The sequence below is a fragment of the Macaca nemestrina genome, chromosome 18 (genome assembly GCF_043159975.1).
Source record: "Macaca nemestrina isolate mMacNem1 chromosome 18, mMacNem.hap1, whole genome shotgun sequence".
Taxonomy (NCBI): Eukaryota; Metazoa; Chordata; class Mammalia; order Primates; family Cercopithecidae; genus Macaca; species Macaca nemestrina.
The window spans coordinates 25,416,777-25,430,028 of NC_092142.1; the positions used below are offsets into that span (position 1 = coordinate 25,416,777).

The 13,252-nt window shown below is 41.7% G+C and overlaps 1 long non-coding RNA gene across 2 annotated transcripts in view; it reads right to left on the reverse strand.

Moving 5' to 3' along the window:
* Positions 1 to 12,085, reverse strand: part of LOC105463211 (uncharacterized) — a 47,587-nt gene extending 35,502 nt beyond the window's left edge. For both annotated transcript variants that reach the window (XR_011616130.1, XR_011616131.1), the window contains exon 1: positions 11,925 to 12,085. This is a non-coding gene — a long non-coding RNA (uncharacterized lncRNA). The remainder of the gene's footprint in view (positions 1 to 11,924) is intronic.
* Positions 12,086 to 13,252: the final 1,167 nt, after the last annotated feature.

The following is a 13,252-nucleotide window of genomic DNA, read 5'->3' on the forward strand; positions in this document are numbered from 1 at the left end:
CTAGACACCGTACTAAATATTTTACATCATTTAACCCATACATCAATGGTATGAGGTTGCACATACGCTATCCCCATTTTTCAGGTGAGAAAACTGAGCCTCAGGAAGCTTTCTCCCAAAGCCCCCAAACTAGTAAATAATACCATTGCTCTTGAACTCAAATCTTCCTGACGCCTATGCCTATCCTCGCAACAGCTCTCCCTTGGCTCTCTCAGGTTCCCAAACACCCAGTCAGGGGCAGCAAAGTTCCATCCAGGCAGCAGAATTTGGGTCAGATGTCACGGGCATCCAAGGCTGCCTGGGTAGGGGTGGTGAGGCCAGGCTGAAAAAGATTCTCAAATCCCCTCGGCAGGGCAGAGAGAATGTAGTTCGGGTGGTCTGTTTATTCTCAGAGGACTCTAGTCTGTGGATTTTGAATAGTACTAGTGGCAGGGCTGAAGTCTGTGGGAAGGAGATGGCTCCTTTCAGGCAGATGTCAGGGCACAGACAAGGAGAGCCAGGAGGGAAAGAGAGACACACATTTAACTGCACAGAAGTGGCGGAGAGGCAGACAGAGGCCATGCCTAAGGGTACTCAGAGGCTATTAGGCTCACATGCAGGCAGTTCTGTGGCAGCAAGACTTCATCGAGCAGCCTGTCTCCAAATGGGATCCACCTGCCTGGTAAGATGGGCTCAGGAGCTGGGCAGGGCCAGGCCTGCAGAAGATCTTGGGAACTGAGGCTGGCAGAGGCCGGGGAAGGGCAAAGCAAAGAGACCAGAGTCAGTCAACCCATATGGGAAATGGCTCCTCTTTGCCCAAAATTAAAACCTTTAAGGACATAACTTCTCTGTACCGTAGCAATCATATTTAAATAAGTCATAATCTAACACATTAAGAACCACAAGAGATGGCCTTGCTGAGAGCTGAGGAGACTCAGGGGAAGGAACTCAGGCCTGAGGACCTGAAAGAAGTCTTTCTCCCTAGCTGACTAGAGAAGAAGGAAGGTACCAAGACAGGGAGCTCACGGAGGCCTAAATGGATGTTGTATATTCAGGGAAGTTGGGTGTAGCTACACCTTAGGGAGAATGAAGGGTTAGAGGAGGAAGTAAGGAAGGAGAAAACCAGAAATGTGGGTTGGGCATAGATTGTGAAGATCCACTTATACTGCGAGTGGTGTCGTCAGGGCCTGTGTGAAATGCACAGTGCTCACACAAAGGCGAACACACAAAGCACTTGGCATGCAGCATTCCACAATCTAGGTAGCATTCTTACCCTCTGTTGACCAAGGGAATTGCCATGATATTCACTCAAGGAGATAATTGACAACATTTAAAGAATAGGGATTTATCTGTCCCCTAAATTCATTCCTTTGTTTTATAATCTCTAGGTCACATGCTCCATGTGAGAAATAAAAATACAATTCTAAGCCCCCCAACCAACTGAACAGAAACCCTCTTGGCCAATGAGATACCAGCAAAGCCTTAAAAACTGAGTTCCAGGGCCAAGTGTGGTGTCTCATGCCTGTAATTCTAGCACTTTGGGAGGCCGAGGCAGGAGGAGTACTTAAGGCTAGGAGTTTGAGAACAGCCTGGGCAACATAGCAAGACCCCATCTCTACAAAAAAATAAAATACATTAACCAGGCTCGTAGCATGCTCTTATAGTCCCAGCTACTGGAGAGGCCTAAGTGGAAGGGTCACTTGAGCCCAGGAGTTGGAAGCTGCAATGATCCATGATTGCATCACTGCACTCCAGCTGGGCACACAGGAAGACACTGTCTCTGAAAAGGAAAAGAAAAATGGATTTTCTGTCCACAATGAGATGAGAAGTTGGAGTTGGACACACCTCAATGTATCCCCTCCCTCCCTAACTGCCATTAGGGCTTCTTTCCTAAGAGTTAAACAAAAACCAGCCCTTTTGAAAGACTTGCTCCACTGCTGATTTACACAGCAACTGACCAGCCTTCCTTCCTGAGAAGAGACCACCATGGGCTGGTTCTAATTTACAGAGCCTGCACACAGGATACCGCTGTGTCCTCTGTTTCACCTTTTGACACATGAAGCCTAAGCTTAATGTATCTAATGTTAAATCTCCACCTCAAAGTGAACACGGGACTGATGTGATGGGTTTGTTTGCTTACTATGGATTGGTGCACACACCCTCATCACCAATGTTCGTAACCTCTCCAATAACCTCTTAAATATATACGCTTAGCCAACCCATTTGGCATAAATTTCTGTTCCACTCTTTTCTCCTTCATAGTGCTGGCCTTGGTTTCTACCAGAGGTGATGCTTCCCAGTGTGCGCAATGGCCACTCTGCAGGCTGTAACCCTTTATCAGAAATAAAACCCTCCTCCCGAAATTTATGAATCTCATGGTTCTTCAGCTGACACAGGTCGATTTATAATTTGGGTTACCTCTGTACCTAAGGTTCCTTAAACATTCCACCTTTATCCCATTTATAGGTCCAAATGGAAGCAGGATTTAGATGCAATATACTAGGAATAGCACGTGTAATCTTGAAGCTTAGAGATACTTTTAAAAGGATTTTGGAAACCTTTCTCCTTCATGCACCAATGTATCCATGGAGCCAGAGATGAGATATATAGGACTCTGGAGGGCAAGAGAGGAAAGGACATCACCTTTCACATCAGGGAAATAGCCAGACTCCTACCGGGATTAGGTATCCCAGATATGACAGGAGGCCTTTGAAAGATTTCAGGGTGTTCTCTGAGTACACAAGGACGAGAAGCAGATGTTCAGAGAATTCTCAGTCTTGTTGATGCAAACTTTATTTCATTGATGACCTCAAGAACATTGGAAATTGTATGGGAGGAACAAAGGAAGCCATTAGAGACGTTTCTCACCACATGATCTCTCGGGGAACATGAATTTGAGGCAGCAGATCTGATCTGAAGAAATGCACAGACTAGATAGAGATAAATAGCAAGTCTGGATGGCATCGCCCAAGTGTTTTGAAAGAACTCAAGGATAAAATTGGGGATGTATTGGCCAAAATGTGGAATGGATCTTAATAAATGGCTGCTCTGTTGAGAAGTGGAGCAGGCACTGGCCTGAGCTGCCCGAGACGACACCTGGGAGCCCTAGGTCAGTGAAAGAAGTCTTGTTTCCCCTGCAGTTCATATCAGCACTCTAGGGCAGAGAGAGAAATCAATGGAACAGTTCTGTCATTATAAACTGCATCATTATAGGATTATACCCTTCTGATTCCTCCAAGGGCATTCTAGCCTGGTTCATTCAATCACGTGAAGTGAGTTGTTCAAAGGACAGTTGGCTTAACTCGCTCACCAAAGACTCTTAGGTCAAGAGAAACGAGTTTGGGGATTGAAGGGAAAGGTTTAACCAGGCCTTCAGATGGGCTACAGATTTTTTTAAGTCCATGTACTTTCATTTCTAAAAATGAGAAGGTTGCTTTTAAATTAATTGTAAACTTGGGAATCCCTGCAGTCAACTTGCAGACTATATGACAGTTTGGCCTTTGCTTCCTTTTCGTCACCTTCCCCCAAGCTTTGGGACCCTCTTGTAGGCACCTCACTATCCCAGATCTGGACATTTTAACACGAGTCCTTCATCCATGGGTTGTTCAAAGCACCGACTAAAAGAAGCCCTCCTGCAGTGGCGTTCATTTCAAGGATTTCTCAGAATTTCTTTATTTGATCCCAATCTTCTTCCTATTAATATTTATTTCTCTTCTACCACTCCTTCTCAATGAGGAACTCTCAGTCAACTACCTACTCACTTGCATCAGGCCACTGCTGAAATACGTATGTTTGGATGCACATTCTAACATGGAGCCTTGACAAAACTGGATCTTCCAAAAGGGGACAACAAAGGTGGAGAAGCATTGAAAGCCATGGGAAATTGAGGGAATCAGAAATGTTTGGCAGAAGTAAAAGAGAATGAGATCTCTCTTTGCAGAAGAGACAGTTTGAAAATGGGGCAAATGAGAGGAGCCTAAATTTATCATTCATTCATTCAAAGTTTTATTGAACACCTACTATGAGGAGACATCCTTCAAGGTATTAGAGAGAAAACAGTGAATGAGACAAAAAGGACCTTAGTCTCAACGACATTGCATTCTAGTGAAGAAAAAATGAGAAAAATTAAAAAATGAAAATTAAAAATATGTGTATAAAATTAATGAAGTAAAATAGAGCAATGTGGTCAAAAGTGCAAGGTGGGAAGTAATTTAGGTTGGCTGATTAATGAAGACTTCTGCAAGGAAACGTCACTTTATGAAGAACCAAACTCTTCAGTGAATTAATTGTAGACAGGAGTAGATTCCTGAGACTTCAGATGCATGAAATATTTAAAAGTAGGAGTTTGGCCAAAAAGATGTCCTGAAGTTTAGTGCATTAGTGAATGACTTAAGCATCAGCACATCTAAGAGAGGCCTAGAAGGAAATGCAGTCTTCATCCAGTTACAAAACCATGGTCAGTGAAAAACTAGAGAGATGTAGTCATGGTATCTTTTGGGAATATATCCCATGTCAGCTTAGAAGTTAAGAACAGCACCATTTAACAATTTTCTTCTTTATAGGAAATAATTGGTATTAACAATTGAGATCATTACTTCTTGTTCTTAAGCAATCTATGCTGATATCTCTGTTTCACTTCCAAATATAAGCTGCTTATCTAACAAAGAAAAGAAAATTAAATAATCTTTCTACTTCCTATTGAGTTCTTTTGTTCTATGTGGTTCAACCAGACTTTCCAAACTGTTCTATGAAAGAATAGTTACAAACAAACCCTATGTATTTGAAATAAATAAAGACGTAATTGAATGCCAGCATGATCCCATAATTTCTGCCCTGAGCAAAGCAAATAAAGGGTATCTACTCACTCTTTTGGTATGGTCAAAACTGCTTAGTCAATCAGGCTCAGCTGGGGGTCTTGGGTTATTCTGCCAACATTTGCTCCATCAAGTAAATAAGTAACAGAGTCTAGGACTGGTCATATAGTTAAAGAACCTACCCTCAAGCAGTAGTAGTGCTAGAAATTGCTTGATAGTTGTATTAGTCTGTTTTCACGCTGTAATAAAGATATACCTGAGACTGGGTAATTTATAAAGAAAAAGAAGTTTAATTGACTCACAGTTCCACATTGCTGGGGATGCCTCAAAATCATGGTGGAAGGCAAAAGGCACATCTTACATGGTGGCAGACAAGAGAGAATCAGGACCAAGCAAAAAGAGTTTCCCCTTATAAAGCCATCAGATCTTGTGTGACTTATTCACTACCACGAGAACAGTATGGGGGAAATTGCCCCCGTGATTTAATTATTTCTTACCAACTCCCTCCCACAACATGTGGGAATAATGGGAGCTACAATTCAAGACAAAATTTGGATGGAGACACAGTCAACCATATCATTCTGCCCCTGACCCCTCCCAAATCTCATGTCTTCACATTTGAAACCAATAATGCCTTCCCAACAGTCCCCCAAAGTCTTAGCTCATTTCAGCATTAGCTCAAAGTCCATAGTCCAAAGTCTCATCTGAGACAAGGCAAGTCCTTTCTGCCTATGAGCCTGTAAAATCAAAAGCAAGTTAGTTACTTCCTAGATACAACGCAGGTACAGGTGTTGGATAAATACAGCTGTTCCAAATGGGAGAAAGTGGCCAAAAGAAAGAGGCAATAGGCTCCATGCAAGTCTGAAATCCAATAGGGCAGTCATTAAACTTTGAAGTTCTGAAATGATCTCCTTTGACTCCATGTCTCATATCCAGGGCATGCTGATGCAACAGGTGGGTTCCCATGGCCTCGGGCAGCTCTGCCCCTATGGCTTTGCAGGGTACAGCCCTACTCCTGTCTGCTTTCATGGGCTACTGTTGAGTGTCTGTGACTTTTCCAGATGCACAGTGCAAGCTGTCAGTGGATCTACTGTTCTGGGGTCTAGAAGGCCGTGGCCCTCTTTTCACAGCTCCATTAGGCAGTGCCCCAGTGGGAACTCTGTGTGGGAACTGACACCCTACATCTCCCTTCTGCACTGTCCTAGCAGAGGTTCTCCAATAAGGCCCCACCCCTGCAGCAAACCTGCCTGGACATCCAGGTATTTTTATACATCCTCTGAAATCTAGGCAGAGGGTCCCAAACCTCAATTCTTGACTTCTGTGCACCTGCAGGCTCAACATCACATGGAAGCTGCCAAGGCTTGAGGCTTGCACCCTCTGAAGTCATGGCCAAAGCTGAACCTTGGCCCCTTTTAGCCATGGCTAGAGAGATGGACACAGGGCACCAAGTCCCTAGGCCGCACACAGCAGGGGATTCCTGGGCCCAGCCCATTAAGCCATTTTTTCCTCCTAAGCCTCTGGGCCTGTGATGGGAGGGGCTGCTGCAAAGGTCTCTGACATGCCTTGGAGACATTTTCCCCATTGTCTTGGTGATTAACATTTGGTTCCTCATTAAGTTTGCAAATTTTTGCAGCAGACTTGAATTTCTCATCAGAAAATTGGGTTTTTCTTTTCTATCACATCGCCAGGCTGCAAATTTTCCAAACTTTAATGCTCTGTTTCCCTTTTAAAACTGAATGCATTTAACAGCACCCAAGTTACTCTTGAAGGCTTTTCTGCTTAGAAATTTCTTCTGCCAGATACTCTAAATTATCTCCCTTAAGTTCAAAACTCCACAAATCTCTCAGTCAGGAGCAAAATGACACCAGTATCTTTGTTAAAACACAGCAAGAGTCACCTTTTACTCAAGTTCTCAACAAGTTCCTCACCTCCATCTGAGACCACCTCAGACTGGATTTCATTGTCCATATCATTATCAGCATTTTGGTTAAAGTCATTCAACAACTCTCTAGGAAGTTTTAAACTTTCCCACATCTTCCTGTCTTCTGAGCCCTCCAAGTCTCTAGGAAGTTCCAAACTTTCCCACATTTCCCTATCTTCTTCTGAACCTTCCAAACTGTTCCAACATTTGCCTGTTATCCAGCTCCAAAGTCATTTTCACATTTACAGATATCTTTACAGCAGTGCCCCACTCTCTCAATACCAATTTACTGCATTAGTCCGTTTTCATGCTGTTGAAAAAGATATACCTGAGACTGAGTCATTTATAAATAAAAATAAGTTTAATTGACTCACAGTTCCACGTGGCTGGGGAGGCCTCATAATCATGGTAGAAGGCAAAAGTCATGTCTTACGTGGCGGCAGACAAGAAAGAATCAGGACCAAGCGAAAGGGGTTTCCCCTTACAAAACTATCAGATCTCATGAGACCCAATCAATACCATAAGAACAGTATGAGGAAAACTGCCCCCATGATTTAATTATCTCCTACTGGGTGCCTCCCACAACATGTTGGAATTATGGGAGCTACGATTCAAGATGAGGTTTGGGTGGGGACACAGCCTCCCATATTAACAGTGCATATGATAAAGAAAAAAGGTAGAATTAAACCCTTTGATGAGTCCCTGTCTCTTAATGACCTGTAATTTCCGTTTTACCATCACCCAAAATAATACAACTATGGTCTGGTATAGATGAGTGAGAAACCTCAACTTTGATAGACTCTAAAGTAAGACCAGAGACAGGCTCAGTGACAATTTTACCAATGAACCACCCAAAGTGAGATGAACTTTTAAAAATTCTCCCATTGTCCTTAAACACCACATGAGGCAAAAATTTACAAATGGAATGTAATTAAAACTGTTTCTTCTTTGACCAATTTCAAGAAAATATTCTCCAAGGCGTGCTGGAATTATGGAACATTGAGCAAGACTGTCTGGGTGCCAGAAGCTGTTATTGGAAATATAGAATAAACTTGAGGGTAACAGGCAGTTGCAGGAACCCCCAAACATTAATTTTAGTCACAGTTGGCTGCATCGTATCAACCTATAAACACCTCTCCACTTTCAATTAACATTTCTCTGTCTCCTGTCTCGCTGAATATTATATTTAACTAATTTAAGAGGATTGGTAAAGAGAGTTTTCACACTTCACAGGAAAACATAATGAAATAATTATACCTCTACCTACAAAAGGCATGAGAATATTACATAAGCAGCTTCAAGGCTTTCCAACTACAACCTCTTTCCTGTGTCTTCTGTTTGAGATTTGGTATCTGAGCTTTCACTTAGATATACTCCATTTTTACATCCTTGTGCATGCATATTGCGAAACGTTTGATTACTTCTGGGAGTTGCACTTCTGGCATCTTCTTTGGTTATGCAGTATATTCGCCATGATACATGATGTGGGGTTATATACATGGCAGGCTGGGACCCCAGCCACATGTGTTGGTGGAGAAGAATGAAATCTGGGATTTGGGACTGGGAAAAGAAATTCATAAGACTGTTCTCAACATAGGTGTGGCCTGTGGGACAAGGTGTAATGTTAGCATCCTTGTCTAGTGTATCGGTCAGCTATTGACACAACAATGCTGCGTAACCAACCATCTTAAAACTTGTGTGTTACAAACACAGCATTAATTCTCATGCTTGTGGGCTTTACAGACCAATCATGGCTCAAAGGAATCTTTCAAGCTGCAGGTTGCCTGAGCCTGCATCCAAGCCATCAACTGGGTTCAGGTCTGATCCATGTTCTCAGGCTGGGCTGAAAGGGCAATGACTGCTCAGTAGATGGGTATCAAAAAAACTGCAGAGCCAAGCCAAACCATGCCAACATATCTAAGGCCTCTACTTACATTGTGTCTGTCAATATTCCTTCAGCCAAAGAAGTCACATGGCCAGGCCAAAAATCTAGGGACGGAGGAGCGTATATCATTCTCAGTGGGAGCTATACGGTAGTACATATTTGCAGAATAATCAATAATCTTATCCATCAGAGTCATGAAAGGGCAATCCAATGGGGAGGGTGAACAGTGAGTAAAGAGATAAAGAGTATTCAAAATCAAGCCAAGCTCCAGGGAGAAAGGTCATGTATCACCAAAATAGAGTGCCATGGCCCCAGCCATCCAGAGGGGAGTTCAACATGACTTGGGAGATGGAGCATCAGGAAAACAGGAAGAAACCCAGACTTCAAGGTGAAACATAATGAGCAGAAAGCCAAGCTCATGACAAAATTAATGTACAACCCATGTTGGGTTCAGCTGAGCTGATGAGATGTTCCCTGACCTGGCAGCACTACCTCAGGCTCTAGGCTGGGGGATTCTGCAGAGGAGGCCTCACTGGTACCACCTGAATGGAGTTTGGGAAGCTGGGAGATATTTAGTACAACATACTCCATATCTATGGCACCCTCGGAGAGCCTACATGGGATTCAGCAAGATGTTAAGATGGGATTGTATTGTTTTGTTTTGTTTTGTTTTGCTTCATGTTTGAACTGGGTTCCTAAAGCATTTCAATCATTGTTCAGAATGTAGAAATCACAAAAAGCTAAAAGAGTAACATGAGCAGCCAGAGAAGAGGTCAGATCCCATTCAAGGCGGGTTATGGAAAGCTAAAAGTTTCTAGTTAAAAAATGTTAAAAACCTAACCTGCATTACCATTGCTGAGGGTAACGCAACAGGCATAATGGCTGCTTACCATTGCAGCAGGCATAATGACTCCCCCCAAGCAAGTAAGGGACTCTTCTCGCCTCTATGTTGCACAAAAGATAATGTGGCCAGCGATTCTGATTCTGTAAATCAGTGCTCGGGGTAAGAGGTATCAAAGAATAAAATAGAGCTGAACAATGATTTAAAAACATCCAAGAAAGTTTTGAGACAATTGCAGTTAACATAGAGAGATAAGGCTATGAAATCAAAGTGTTTAGAATCAAGTATTATGTAAATAGTAGGGCAAAAATAATTCAATGTTAAGAAAATTGATGTTTCTTCAGTAGAGAAGCCAATAAACACAAAAAGAAAAAGAAACACAAATATATTAGAAGAAAAAGGTCTGAGTCTATTTTGTGTTGCTATAAAGGAATACCTGAGTCTAGGTAATTTATAAAGAAAAGATGTTATTTTGGCTCACAGTTCCGTAGGCTGTACAAGAAGCATGGTGCCTGCATTTGCTTGGCCTCTGGTGAGGACCTCAGGCTGCTTCCACTCATGGTAGAAGCTGGCAGGGAGCTGCCATATGTGGAAATCACATGTCAAGAGAGGAAGCAAGAGAGAAGAAAGCAAGGTACCAGGCTTTTTAAAACAACCAGCTGTCTTGGGAACAGAGTGAGAACTCACTCACCCCTGAGGAATGGAATTAATCTCTTCATGAGAGACCCACCCTCATGACTCAAACACCTCCTATTAGGCCTCACTTCCAACACTGGGGATTAAATTTCAACATGAGATTTGGAAGAGATGAGCATGCAAACCATAGCAAAGAATTTCCCAAAATCAGAATTAAAAAAAAAAAATCTATAGGATGAAAGTACATATTATCTTCCAGGAAGAGTTAGTACAGAGCAGAAAAGGTACAGTATGGTAAAGGCACTTGAAAAATACAGAAAAATTTTACCTCATAGGCAACAGAAAGCAAGTCATGTATAAAAAGAAAAGTCAAGGTGGCTTCAGACTTTTCTGTCACAGCATTAAACATCCATAAGAAAATGAGGCAATAGTCACATAAATCTGAGGTGAAGGAAATACAATTCTAGAACATTCTATCATGCCATTCAACATAAAAACAACAGGGCAAACATCCTCAAAGATGAAATATATCAGAGCTAATAGCACACCTGAGCTCATCTAGAGCAATTATATAATAATGTGTCTTGCCTGTTACAAGAACGATAAAAAAGAACTGAGGAAATGAAGAACTTTGGCAAACAGCCTTAAAGTACTGAGTCCATTTAATTATAGATTCTGGATTCAATAACTAGGGTTTCAGTGTTCCAAGAACAACGCATAAGTTACTAAATGGTGATGAAGTAAAAGTAAAGATATAATCCACACATCAAGAGGGTTGGGGATATTAGGTTGGCTTTGGGAGCGTGAGTATCTTTTCATCCTTCATATCATGCATCATTCATACTGTCCAAAATTAAAATATGAAGTTAAAAAAATTAACTTTTACCTCTGTCAATTTTTTTTCTTAACCTTAGAGGGTTCTTATAATGACTAATACACTTTGTAGTAAAGAATTACTTTTTAGCAAGTTCTTCTGTTTTACTTCAATTGCTTTCTCTTCCATTTAGTTCAGGAAAATTTAGTTTAATAACTTTTATTGAAACAGGAAATACATTATAATTATATTTGTTACAACACCCCTCCCTGTCTGTCTTTCTGTGTATATACTAAAAAGCTGTTTGGAATAATATACACTCCACGTTGGCAATGGCTATTTTTAGGTTGTAAGATTTTCAAGGTGATTTATTTTACTTCTTCCTACTTGAGTACCGTTTGAATTTCTTATAATGAGCAGGTATCATTTTTAAAATACAGTCATTATTTTAAAAATCAAAGAATCCAAACCAACATCTTTATATAAAGATGCTTTTTTTGGGAAAACAGAGAAAGCAAAACTAGGTAAGCAGAATTATTTATATAATGTCAACACTCCAAGACTGATTTCTGCCCAGATGTGTTTTGTGTTTTAGGACGGCAGGGCAGGGAGCTCTGGAGAGAAAAATGAGAGCTCTGAGCCTCCTAGAAAAGAAAAGTCCTTCACAAGGAAATGAGGAAGAAATTAAAAGCAATAAAATGCTAAAATATATTGAGTATTTCTATGAACCAGATACTGTGCTAAGAACTATACATTGATTTTCTAACTTAATTATAACTATAATCCTGCTAAATAGGCACTGTTATTACTCATAATATTCTGCAGAAGGAGATTGAGACTATGCATTAGGAGACTGCCCAAGGCCACCCCACAGGGGGCAGAGCTGATACTCTGACTTCAAATCCAAGTTTTTAACCATTCTAAAAACTCAATTTCTAAAACTCAATTTCTAAAAGAAGGCACAGAATCTAGGACTTGAGCTGCCTGAGCTTTCTGAAGGCTGTTAGTCTCATACAAATGGTCACAGAACTTACCTTACATTGAACCAAGGTCATGTCTGCTCATAAATATGTTTCCCAATGGGGAGATTTCCAGATGCAGCCATCAAAAGTTGGCCAATGCTCAGACAACTTCAACTTTAGAGTACATGATTATCTCAGAAAAAAAAAAAATAGCCACCACTCCTGATCACTGTGTGTTGCTATGGTGCTTTCATTGTCAGGAGGCCTTGCTTTAGGTTCTAAGGTTCTCTGTGTGTAGAAGTCTGGAGTTAGGTTGTCTCCTCATCCCCAGAAGTGGCTATGCAAAGCCTATGCAAAGCTTCCATGAGTAAGCAGCAACCTGCCGTCCCAGAAATCTGGGGTGCAATCTTTCCAGTAGCAGCATGGACCAACGGAAGTGCCCACCAAGTCCAGATAATCAGGCCTTCTGGGAAGTTCTCTGTAGTGGGTTAAATGATAACCACACCCCCAACTGCAACAAAAGAAAGATCTGTCCACCTGGAGCTGTGAAATATGATCTTATTTGGGAAAAGAGTCTTTGCAGATGTAATTAAGCTAAGGATGTCAACGTGAGATCATCCTGGATTATGGTGAGCTCTAAATCGAATGGCAAGTGGCCTTAGAAGAGAATGGATGAAGGCACACAGAGGAGAAAGTCATGTGAAGACTGAGGCAGAAATTGGTGGGATGAGTCTGCACACCAAGGAATGCCAAAGATCGCCAGCAGCCACCTGAGGCTAGAAGAGAGAGGCAGGGGAAAGATTCTGCCTCAGAGCCTCCAGAAGAAACCAACCCTGCCATCATCTGGATTCTGGACTTCTGACTTCCTGAACTATGAGGGCATACATTTCTGTTGATTTAAACTGCCAAGTTTGCGGTTAAAATTTGTTACGGCAGCCACAGGAATCACATACATTCCCATGCTATCTAAACTCCACATATCCACTCCTCCATGCCCAACATCATTCCTGCATGAATTATGTTAATCCATGAATTCACACCTCGGTTCAGTCTGTGCCAACAGTGAGGCTCAGAACTCTACCTAGCTGATTTTGGTGTGGAATGTAAACTCCTGGACACGGTGTGCACTGCACAGAGTGGGTGCTCAGTGAACACTTGTGACATGAATGATTTGGCAGGGGGGTGAGATAATAGCCATTTAAGACTTACTCTGTAGGATATGATAAATAGGCATGAGTTGAGAGAATATGAATGGCATCTTAGTGTCAGCTTCATTTCTTGCTTTGCTGAATGATCTTAGGAAAGTCACCGATAGGTTCGGAGCTTCTGATTCCTCATCTATGGGATGGATTTACTAAAACCTGCTCTACTTATTTCAGGGACTTTTGTGAAGATTAAAT